We start from the raw sequence: 12,905 nt of genomic DNA, 5'->3' as shown, positions 1-12,905 counted from the left end.
TATTATATACAGTTCATTAAGTATTCTCGTAGTCTATACTATGTAAATTCATCTATAATTTCTCTGTATTGTATATAAGTGTATAAGCCAGTATATATTGTAATCTACATAAATAAAGTACTCAATCAATCAATCAATCAAGCCACCAAAATCACATTAACACTAAGAAATTACATCGAATAAGGATACTTAATGGTCAGGCGTAGGACCTCTGAGCCATTTAAGAATACTTTTTTTAAAAGCAAGTTGATTCTGAACCCTCTTGATTTCAATTGGGATGTTATTAGAAAACTTAGGTCCAAGAAATACAAACGATTTCTGGAAACAAGTGGTAGGGGAGAGCGGGGCAAGTTGATACGGGGGCAGGTTGATACATTTAATATTGTGAGCCTAAGCGCACGCGCATAGGGACAGAATATCAGTCAGACATGTTGTTTTACTGTTTGGTAATACCTAATGGAGCCTCATTGCCGACAGACCACTGTAAGCGGCTGTATAATTGAAAGAGTGTTTTGTGTAGTGGAAAGTAATTTTTGACCATCTCATTTGAGTTGAACTACAAGCAACAACATACCACCTGGGAAATTCACCATTGGTATAGCTCAAAGCATATTTATAGGTGAGTGTTATGTGATAGTTTCAATTTTCCAGTTATCTTTGTTTTGGGGTTAGTTTGATTTACAAGAAATATATGCAGTGGGGGCAAGTTGATACACTCGGTTGGAGGCACATTGATACGGTGTATCAATGTGCCCCAATACTGTGAAATTCAATTTTTTGTTTCTTCTGACAGGGAAATGGTGCGGAACTACAAGAGAAAGACGGATCGAGGGAAAACTCCAAATGAGGACTTCGAAAAAGCATATGAAGCCATCAAGTCTATGGAAATGTCTTTGCGGGAAGCTTCAATGGCATTTAAAATAGATAAAATGACTTTGTCTAGATTTGTGAAGAAAAAAAATGAATCTAATGGGCAAAATATTACAATGGGGTATGCAAAACCAAGACAGATTTTCACAGAGCAACTGGAATCACAGCTAGTAGACTACATTATTCATTGTTCGAAGATCTATTATGGGCTCACACCACAAAATATAAAAGCATTGGCTTATGAGCTTGCTTTAGCTAATAAAGATTCAATATCTGTACCTGATGCCTGGATCAACCACAATGCTGCCTCAAAGGAATGGTTTACAGGATTTATGAAAAGGCACAATCGTCTGTCATTAAGAGAACCTGAAGCTACAAGCCTTGGCCGCGCAACAAGCTTCAATAAAACAAATGTCGAACTTTTTTTCGACAATTTGAAATATGTCATGGAAAAACACAAATTCGAGAAGAAAGACATTTGGAATGTAGATGAGACGGGAGTGCAAACCGTGCAAAAGCCGAATAAAATTGTTGCTGAGAAGGGGGTGCGTCAAGTAGGGAAAGTTACGTCAGCAGAGAGGGGACAAACAGTTACAATGGTCCTAGCTGTCAGCGCTATAGGTAACTCTGTACCTCCAATGTTTGTGTTCCCAAGGGTCTTCTTCAGAGACCATTTTATAAATAATGGACCCCCAGGATGCATAGGTGTTTCCTACCCTTCGGGGTGGATCACATGTGATTCTTTTTTAAAATTCGTCAAGCATTTCCACCAACACATGAGATCTACAATGGAGCATCCCTGCTTACTGGTTTCAGACAACCATGAATCTCATTTGTCCATTGAAGTGATCAACTTTTGTAAACAAAATGGGATTGTTATACTGTCCTTCCCACCTCATACTTCACATCGCCTGCAACCTCTTGACCGGTCAGTTTTTGGGCCTTTCAAAAAATTCTATTTTGCTGCTGTTGATGATTGGATGACAAGTAACCCAGGCAAGACAGTAAGCATCTTTGACATTCCTGGAATTGTAAACCTAGCACTGCCTAAAGCAATAAATCCTTCCAATATCATTTCTGGATTTCAAGCAACTGGAATCGCACCCTTCAACAGAGACGTTTTTAATGATGATGACTTCTTATCAAGCTCAGTTACTGATAGAGATGGGCCTACTGACAATGCTGATGAACATCAACGTGATCAAATTCCTTCCTCTAGTAGGCCTAAGGATGTTGATCTATCCACGGTAAGTCCTCAAGAAATTCGTCCCTATCCCAAAGCTGGAGAGCGGAAAAATACTAAGAAAGGGGAGGAAGTCATTGAAATCCGCTATTCTAACAAGCACACCAGTAAAAGAAGAGCTAGAGGTGTTAGCTAGGGAAAAAGAAGCTATAAAGAATGCTACGGCGGAGAATATGAAAAAAAGGTTGTTTAAAATGGTTGAAGCGGAATCAAAAGTGAAGAAGATGGAAAAGAAGAAGAAGAAGAAATTCATTCCAAAGAGGAAGATCAAGATTGAATCGGAGTCTGAGGAAGAAGATGAGAACACATTGTATCTTGTATGTATGAAACCCTATTCCAAGTCCAAGCCAGGTCAAGACTGGATACAATGTATGGCTTGTAAAAAATGGGCTCATGTTAAATGCAGCAAAGACACTAAAGTTTATATTTGCATCCATTGTAAGTCTGACAACGATTCTGATTAAGTTTCAATGAAACGAGATTCTGATATATTTGCAAAAACTTTTTTTTCATCAATTATCACAAACTATTGTTTTTTTATTATTACACTGAACTATAACATATTTTACTTTTGTAAGACTACTTTATCTTAATAAATTTTTTTTCAATCATTTCTTGCCCTCTTAATATAATTTTTCTCATCTATTATACACTCGTATCAACTTGCCTCCAGCTGATATCAACTTGCCCCCAAGTGGGGAACATTGATACACTTTGTATGATCATATAAAAATTTCATTTTTCGAGAAAAAAATAATTCAATCAAGAAGATGATATTTTATATGAATGGAAAACATATGAATCCATTACATCACGATTTTACCGATTTAAAATCATAGAAGATTGAAATTTTAAAAATCAGTAAAAGAAATTTGTCTCAACTTGCCCCGCTCTCCCCTATACGATTTGGGAAGTCTTATTTAATCAGTCTTTTTATCTTATAGTCTTATTGTCAGTCTTATAGTCTTATAAAAGTCTCAATAAATCAGTCTTATTATCAGTCTTATAGTCTTATAAAAGTCTTAGTAAATCAGCTGTCACTCTCCTAGTTTGATAGCTGGGAACATCCCTGAGCAATAATGCTGAATGGAGAACAAACGTCTCGATAAAGTTGATAGGAAGGATCACATATAATGTGTTCGCATTGTTCAGTAACTATGTGGTGTTTCAAATCGAGTTGAAACAAGTGTACAGGGTGAAGTTTTCGCAGTTTATGTGAGAAGAAAGTTCATGCAGAACGTATTCTGAAACAGTTTTTCCATCAATAAATTTGAACTGCCATTTTCGTTCTCCAAGCGCGGAAGGGAAGACTCCAAAAATATTTTCGCCTCAAGGCGCAGATGCTCCTTGCCACTCCTTTGAAGATGGTCTTACAGAATCGAGAATTCCTCTACTGAGAAACTTCTCTCATCTCTTCATTGGTTTTCAAGCGAAGAAGAAATTACTTCCCTCATCGTCGCTTTAGTCTCCTTTATCGATTTTCATTTCAGTTTCTATGTATTAGACTCGAACGAAGTCTCCTGAACAAATTTTCAACTTATTGAATTCATACAACGTAATAAGAAATAAAGTACTGAACATGAAAAAAGTACATCAATTCAAGAAACTTGAGCTACACTAGTAGTTCTGTGAACAGTAGACCTCTTCTTCTTCTTATTGTGCCTGTCCGCTACGAACGAGGGCGATCAACATGGCGATTTTCACTTTCTCCACAGCAATACGAAATATTTCTATTGAGCTTTTTCCACACCAGGATCGGATTTTCTTTAGCCAAGGAATTCTTCTTCTACCTGGGCCCCTCTTTCCAAATATCTTTCCTTGAAGAATCACTTGTAATAGAGCATATCTTACGTCGTTTCTCATTACATGTCCCAGATACTGGATCTTTCTGCATTTGATGGTGGTGATTATCTCAATGTCTTTCCCCATTTTCCTTAGAACCTCAATGGTTGTTACGTGATCAGTCCACGGTATCCTCAGAATCCTTCAGTATGCCCACATCTCGAATGAAACAAGCCTTTTACTAATGCCTTCATTCATTCAGGGTCCAGGACTCTGCACCATGTAATAGGACTGTAAACACATAACACCTGAGCATTTTTATCTTTGTTTCTAGAGAGAAATTCTTGCTCTCCAAGATGGAGCCCATTCTATTGTAAGCTGGTCTGGCCTTTCCTATCCTTGATTTTATTTCCTGAGTAATATCCCATTCTTCATTTATTATTGTTCCCAGGTAGCTATACGTCTTTACTCTTTCCACTGGTGCTTGATTGACATATAGGTGACCTCCATTTATGTTATTCTTGCTTATAATCATTAGTTTTGTCTTCTTCACATTGATGTCTAGACCATATTCATTACTATATTACCATATTCATTCCGTTATTTTGTCCATCATGAATTGCAAATCTTCCAAATTATCAGAGAAAACGATCGTGTCATCTGCATAACGGATATTATTGAGTCTCATTCCATCAATCAATATTCCTTTCTCAATTTCATCCAAAGCCTCACTGAAAATTTTTAGTAGACCTCACGCAGTTAAAAACCACAGTCCCAATCAGAGTCAATTATGTCCTGTCCTGACGTGTCGGCGAGATATCGGTGTGTAAACAGCTAATAGCTGTTTGGAATGTTGTATCGACAATAATTATTAATATTTATTATAATTATAAGCATACTAATAATTTGTTGTAAACAACTATGCTACTATCATTAAAAACTTACCGATTTGGAAGCAGAGAAAAGTCGGGAGAAAATAATAAGCTACTTCATAGCGAAACCATAGAGAAACTTCTCCATAGAGAAGCAATAGCGTAAGTAGATATCCCATGGTGTAGGGCGTTTATGTTGCAACTTTTACTGTTATCTCAAGCCGATTACTGTCGATTTCTACTGTTTTGACCGGGTAAGAGTGTATGAACGGCACAATATGAGGGACTACCAGCGTCATAAAGCTTCACGGGAAAGAACTACGTGGACTATCGGCTTGAGATAACAGGAAAAGTTGCGACATAAACGCCCTATACCATGGGATATCTATTTATGTTATTGTTTCTCTATGGCTACTTCGAGTTATCAATATTGCATGCCTCGTTGCTTGCAATTAATAGTCCACACGACAGCTTATTTTTCACCAAATTACATTGGGATATTAATTGCATGCAATTAATAATCCACTCGACAGCTGATTTATGATGAATATTTCTATAGTCTGATTTTCACGGTAATATTGGGGTTAGAAGGAGACTCCTTTTCCTTTTGTATTATCCTTGAAATGCAAAATTTCCGAAAACCTTATATATAGGTCGACGGGAAATTCAAAAAGGAAAATATTTGTCAATTTTTATGAAAATCTATTGCTGCGTTTTGCCGTAAATGCGGAACATATAAACATATGAACAAAAATAAAAACATGAAGAGAAATGAAAAACCGTCGACTTGAATCTTAGACCTCACTTTGCTCGGTCAATAAATATGATCCGTTCTATGGCTATGACATTGATGTGGCTATTCATTTGTACATGACAATACAGCACCAATAAACCTCTCAATTTCCATAATCGACCCTGCCACAAATTACAACCCATTATATTGTTTCCAACTTCAATTGAATCAAGAACTTCTATCGAGGACAAACAGTCAAACTTCTAGACAATGAAACAAGCTTTCACTAATTCTACAACTCCCTCAGATTCCATTACGATCGCTAAATTCAGTCTGGACTTGAGTTACAAACCATTATAAGAATTTTCCAATCACTCCATGGATAAATACAATGGTCTTGCCATAGTAATTTGCAACTTTTACGATTGAGCCGCTGTGGATGAAGGCTTCTTTTTATTAATTATCTATTCATTTATTTATTTATTTATTAGAACAGTCACAAACACGATATTTGGAAAGAGAAACAGGCGATTGCCCAAAACTTCTTCAATTCCTTGATTTTGGCACATAAATAGTCCAAAGTGAGGTTAAGTTTAAAATTTCTGTTTTCACCAAAGATTAACACTCAGAGAATACGTAGGTATTCGAGATATGACTGATGAATTTTGAATTTCGAAGGGTTGATAAGAGCCGGAAATAACACTAAACAATCCGAAAGTTTCAATAATATTGAAATAAACTTGAAAATTTGATAATTGATGGTTTAGCAACTGAAAAACTGAAAATTTATTTAGCAACTGAGAATTTATTTATTTATTCACAATATCACTTCGGAAACAACAGGTATTTCAGTTCAATCAAACAAAAAAAAAAAAGATACTAAAACTAACGTTCGAAAAGAAAGAAAATAATACTTAGAAAACTACTTCTTAAACATTCCTTAATAGAGTTGATGGTGAAAGTGATGGTGAAAATGAATATATGAAGTGATGAAGGAGAGGTGCTTTCAATAAAGATGATGAGAGAGCATGCAGTCTTATATGAATGATAGGATGAGGGTGATAATGATAACTACCAGCAAAAAACTTTGAAAATAAGGGGTAAGTGAGAATAGAATGAGTTTGAATGTGCAAATAAAGAAAAATTAATATTTGAAGAGTGATATTTTTAACAATGATAGAAATATTAGCGAAAATTATGGCTGCTGATTAAAAATTCAGTTATTCTGATTCTCTCTCAGAAGCATAGTTATTGTGCGCTTGAAACTTAATAGGCCATCAGAAAACACGTCCACCCCACAGCCAAGTCCATTCAACAACCTTGGCATGTGGTTGAGGGGGGAAAAATATGTATTAACTGTCCTACACCTCTGTACTGCGAATAGGGAATGCCATCTTCGCCTGAGAGTGGGCACGGCGAATCCAATTCTTCCCAGGAGATAAGAAGAATCAACCTCATTCGTTAGTATCTTACGGAAAAGAATCAAAGATGATACCTCTCTCCTGAGCTTAAGAGCATCAACTTCAAACAATGATCTTAATTGTTCAAGAAACAGTTTAGTAGTTGTTATTGAAAGGGCATACCACTTGGTTTCCATGCAGGAACACAAATTGAACGAATTATAATACGTTAGTTTGAATTTTATTGATGGTTCAGTAGTTGTTTTTGAAAGAGCATGTCACTTGGTTTCCATGCAGGAACACAAATTGAACGAATTATAATACAGTAGTTTGAATTCAATGTGCTTGAACTTTCACTATAATGAAATTTAACATGATGAGAGATGAATTTTTCTTGATTCAAGAAAACTCAAAACATCAAAAAACAGAAACTTGAATCCATTTCACCAACGTAAATCCTTCTTCAAGTTTTCATGAATTCGATATTTGTTAATCCAAGAGTTTTCTTGAAAGAAGAAAATTTCGAACATGCTTGACTTCTGCATATTTATCTTCAAAGTACAATCTAACCTACTGTTGTGAATGTGCTTTTGTAATTAATACTCAATTACAAACACAAACACTGTTAATTCAGATGTTTTCTTGAAAGAAGTAAATTTCGAACATGCTTGAATTCTGCATATTTATCTTCAAAGTGCAATCTAACCTACTGTTGTAAATGTGCTTTTGTGATTAATACATAATTACAAACACTGAATCCAGGGAAACTTAAATTCAAGAAAACTTGACTAAGCAAGCCCCTCTCAAGTATAAAGTGGACCTCAAATCTTTGCGGTCATTCTGAGGTTTAAAGGATATTTCCAATTTAAATGATTGGGTGTTGGAGACCCGTTAAGGTGGCTATAGTGAGGTCCACGTTATAATGGCAGTGTACGATTGACAATACTGTTGCTGTCCTTTTCTATCATACAACAAAACAGATAGCGCTATCTCTCTCTAGCTTTGCAATGTTGTCCGTTTGCCAGAATATTTTATATTCACTTTTGACAGTGACTGTACAAAACTGACCAAACAATTCTCAGCCGCCATTTTTTTCTTCATTCAATGAAAATACTTTAGTACACAAGTCGTATAATTGATTTAAAATGTATTATTGGAACAATGAAATAATTTTCAGACATTACCGTATGAGAAACACAAATTAAAATACCTGAAATTACATTTTAAAAGTTGATAACTAACCATACTAGACTTCATCCATGCTTCAGTAAGCCTACACAGTTAGACCTACTTGTACCGGTATGAATAATATTGAAAGGTTATTTCAGAATTATTTCCATTTCAATTACTTATTTTAAATAGGATTTCTATTTTTTTTTATTTTTAGAAGAAATTGGAATAGAATACCTACCAAATAACTTAATTCCTGTTGTTTTGAAATTAAGATTGGTGTATCACAGTTTTTTAAATTAGCTGCCATTTCAGGCTTGTATAAAAATAAAAATCTGATCTTAGTTATGAGAACAAATTTTTTAAACAAATAATTATGAAAAAATATATTGTCTGGATTAATTTGACATTGAATTGATTATTTTATCAAGGAAATGATAATTATTATTAGATCAAATTTAATGGGATGAATTGAGTAACAGCTGTATACACTCAGTGGCAAAATGGAGAGACTTGACAACGTTTTCCTCCTATATTTCTTCACTGCCATTATAACGTGGACCTCACTATAACTGCAAAATTATGGCACCAGAATCGCCCTTTTTAAAAGATGAGAATTTCTTCTCTCTGACAAAATATACGGCAGGAGTTAACTGTGCAATCATCTCTTGTCAAATGTATTATTTATATGATTTCAATTCAACACAATATACATAAAAGAAATCAAAATACAAAAAAATCACAATCAAAAATAAATTTCCAATGAAATACAAATACAGGCTTCATGGTGGGGTGTGCTGAAAAGAAAGAAAGGAGGAAAAAATACGTGATTGAGATTCAATTCCCTTCAAAAAGTATTGTGAAAAACTGAGAGATTCCACTTTCCACCTTTTTCACCAGTGCTATGTGAGAAAACTCATATCATTCTAAAAATATATTCATTTAAATGAAAACCCATATCGACAGTCATATGAAAAATTGAAAATGATTCTATAGGTGATTCAAATTCCGTTCATTTGACATGAGTTCTATAAGAGTCAATTATTTTTCTTGAACACAATGAGTTGTAACAAAGAACTTACTCTGGAGAGGCATGAGAATATTAATAGTCACAATAAATTGCCCTCTCCCTCAAACGTCAAAGTGAAAATGAAAGTGACGAGAAGACAATTAGAATTCCAAATAAATGAATATTGTTGAAAACTTCACAAAATTAATTTTTTCTCGTTCCAAAGAGAAAATGGAAGTGAAAATTGAAAGTTCAAACAAATGAATATAATTGAAAACTTCACGAAACAATTCAGGTAGAATGCTTATTTATCAAAACCTTGGATATGCATTTCATAAGCGCAAAGCAGTAATCTAAGTGACGTTGCTTGTAACTTGTACGGTTCAAAGGGTTATGCATGAAGATTGAAAGCTCAGCAAAAGCATAATATCACGGGTAATTAATTCTGGCCTTGCAGTGCCGACGGGTAAGAAACAAAGTGTTTGTTCAAAGTCTTCCACTAACGTACGGTAGTTCATTTTGTTGAAATAAGAATCAAAGCATTTTTTGAAAGTCACGTTCTCACACATGTCGGTATGTAGAGCTGCGTACATACTTACGCGTCACGAACACGCGCATTTCACTTTTCATCAGCTGATTATATATTTGTTTTTGCACAGGAACGGCAAGATACAGACTTGATAAGCTTAGCTGATGGAAAGAGAGATGTGCGTGCTCATGGCGCAATCTGTAGGCCTATGCCAACGGTAGTCTACTAACGCAGCTTTTATAACGTTGGGCCTACGCAGCTTAGCATGTTAAAAAAATGTTCCGATACAAATTTTCCCAACAGTGTTCTGCTCTTATCTGCTGCTTTACCAGTGATTGAATTCGAATGAATCAAGTATCTCAGTAGAGTATTGAACAGTATGAAGTGAAAACCGAAAGTAAATCCTTAAGCCGGCTCCAGACATGCGGCATTCGGCGAACACCGAGCATACACGCCGAATCACGAGTAGTGTGGACGTATGTTCGGCGAGCAGCAAACATTCGTGCTCGTTGTTTCCCGTTCAGTGTCGGTATTTTGCAAAGTGGACGAATGTTCGACAAAAGGCGAACTTTCCCTCACCCACACATCTTTCTCTTTCGAATCTGTATGTGCAAAAAAGGTAGAAAAGTATTATAATAGAATGGGATTACAGAAAAATAACTCCTAATAGTTTCAGACAGACATCCAATAAGCCATTTTAATATTTGTTTTTTTTCAAGTATTCTGTTCTAAATATCTCTTATATAATTAGGTAGATAGTTAGAAAATTTTGGCCCCAAAAAGACAAAGGATTTCTGAAAAAAGTGCTTTACACCCTGGGGTGTCTAGCTAAATTTTCATCTACACTTCAAGCTCTGTATACATTATCTTTCTCGAACATTTGCCGACTTCGATTGCCTGATAAATGTAAAAGGATTATCAGATAACATATTGTTGTAAATGTGCTCTTGTATTAACATATTATTTATCAAAAGTTTACATTGAACAAGATAAAATAAAAATGAAACATCATCTTTTAACATCTCTCATAAAACTTCAACTAGTTATTTACTTGTGAACGTTCGTTGCTAAAACAGTCACCTTGGCAACCGTGCTCACATGATATGTATCCATGTAGGGCTAGCCTACATCAATATTATCGATTATTCGCGCACTTTTCATCACTCACGTACAAGCAAAAAGTTTATGTGGTCATCATCTGCAATAAATAAGATTGTGAGAAATACGACACTCTCGAGTTGGTGAAGAAAAAAGTAGTACAGTGTTCGCAATGATTAGCATTCACACTGGACAACGCTCTTAAAAGCAGCAATTGAAGAAACTATTTGAGCTCTAACAATGATGAACCAGCTCAAAAATTATTAAAGAATGTTTGGCAGATGACTTGAGTGTGATGATTGGATGGATTCACTCCGGATTCTTTTTGCTATCTCCATAAACCTGAAACAATTCAAACATGAAAAATGAGCTCTCAGTTGAACATGAATAAATCAATCAATACAGTACTTGAATCTAGGTGCAGCTTGAAAGATTTCTACAGTAATATTTGGCACATATCAAACAGATTCCGTTAATTTTGAAGTTGATAGATGGGAATTTTTGCCTTGAAAAGGTCATCTGGTGTCAGCAGGGGAGATATTCAAGTAGTGGACAGTGGCAAAGCAGAAAAAACAAATTGGAAAGCGTTGTTGAGCGAAAAACAGGAGAGAAAAAAGGATGTTGGCCGCTGGCTAGAGCACCGTAAGGATTAACTGACATGATCGGATCCAGCCAGTCAAATTGAATTAGCGAGCAAGCAAGATGAAAAAAGCATGCATGTTCTCTGTTCTCTACTTTTAAGCCCTCATCTTCGACCACTACAGATCGAACAAAACCGTCATACCTCTTACGGCCTCAACATTTTCCCGATTCAACATCAGGAACACAATAATTTATTTTGAAAGTGCTCATTTATCAGGATAATCTTTGTCTGACCACGCATTTCCACTGATTTTCCAATCAGTCTGGTATTGTTCGAATAGCCATCAAAGAACTTAACGCCGGTTTTATCTTCGACATTGAAATGCGGGATATATTTCGGAATAATTTGTGTTGGGCCGGCCTCTAGAGGAGCAATTATTTCTGATTTCATATTACGCTTTCCGCGTATTCCACTGTTATGAATGAATAGTTTTCAAACGAATCATTTTGTTATGAATAATTATCTCATAATGACTTTCGAGTTGAGTATTGAAGATTAGCGCTCATCCATGGAAATGAATCACTAGTGAAATGATCATAAACAAAATATTGGCATTATATTTTTCAAATTCTGTTATTTTAAAACAACTGAAAATGAAAGTGAACCTCGGATGATGAGAGAATTAATAAAATTCCACGGACAATTTTCATAAGGGTGTTTATGGAGGAAAGATACTGTTAATATATTATTCGTTTATCATAAAGCTGGATTCACACAATAGTGAACAGTAAATATATAATTCCCATCAGTTCTAATGGGACTATTCATATTAGCTCGGCCGGCTAAGTATGAATAATTCCATTAGAACTTATGTGAATTATATTTTTACTGTCCACTGTCACTGGTTTGTGCGAATCCAGCCTGAGAAATACGTGTACAATGTGTAGAGAGATTCATCTGAGTGAAGCTTAGTAATTGTAAATGTTCATCTCCCAGTTGAACCTTATATGTTAATTTTTTATGGTAATCATTCTCCTACTATTTCAATATAAGCTGTTCACTCATTAAATCAAATTGGTAAACGATTGCGCATGAAATCAGGAACAGTTCTTTATTATTACCGGCTAAATGCGTGTAATAGTATATTTCGCACCTAGGGCCGAAAATGAGACTTTTCCGGCTCGAAATCGGTTTTCAAGTCCGAGGCCGTAGGCCGAGGACTAGAAAAGATTGAGAGCCGGAAAAACATTTTTGCCCATGGTGAGAACGTTATTTTTCGCCACACAGAAAAATAAACAATATAAATATGAGAATAATATTGTTTATTAGGCACTTCTGAAAGCAAAACAGGACGGTCATAGCTCTAACAAATCTGAGGTAATCTGAATATCAGGAAATTGTCCATGTATTTTTATTTTTTATTCTGATTTGTCTAAATAACCTAAAAGATTATGTTCAATTATGTAAGAGGTTGAGTTTACACTTTTTATTCTTCCAAATGACAATAAGATGATATTATATTATTATGTTTTGATTCTTGAATAATAAACACAAATAATGTTTTTTGATCAGCTGTTTTAGCACACTTGAAATTTGGCCAATCTGAATGTCAACGT

At 35.2% G+C, this 12,905-nt stretch overlaps 1 protein-coding gene across 1 annotated transcript in view; it reads left to right on the top strand.

Moving 5' to 3' along the window:
• The window catches only part of LOC111050816 (Down syndrome cell adhesion molecule-like protein Dscam2), a gene marked incomplete in the record, with an annotated part of 322,193 nt that overhangs the window by 58,100 nt on the left and 251,188 nt on the right, over window positions 1-12,905 (top strand).

This window comes from Nilaparvata lugens, chromosome X (assembly GCF_014356525.2).
Source record: "Nilaparvata lugens isolate BPH chromosome X, ASM1435652v1, whole genome shotgun sequence".
Lineage (NCBI taxonomy): Eukaryota > Metazoa > Arthropoda > Insecta > Hemiptera > Delphacidae > Nilaparvata > Nilaparvata lugens.
The sequence above is the reverse complement of the archived record's forward strand: the minus strand, read 5'-3'. Positions and strand labels throughout refer to the sequence as shown.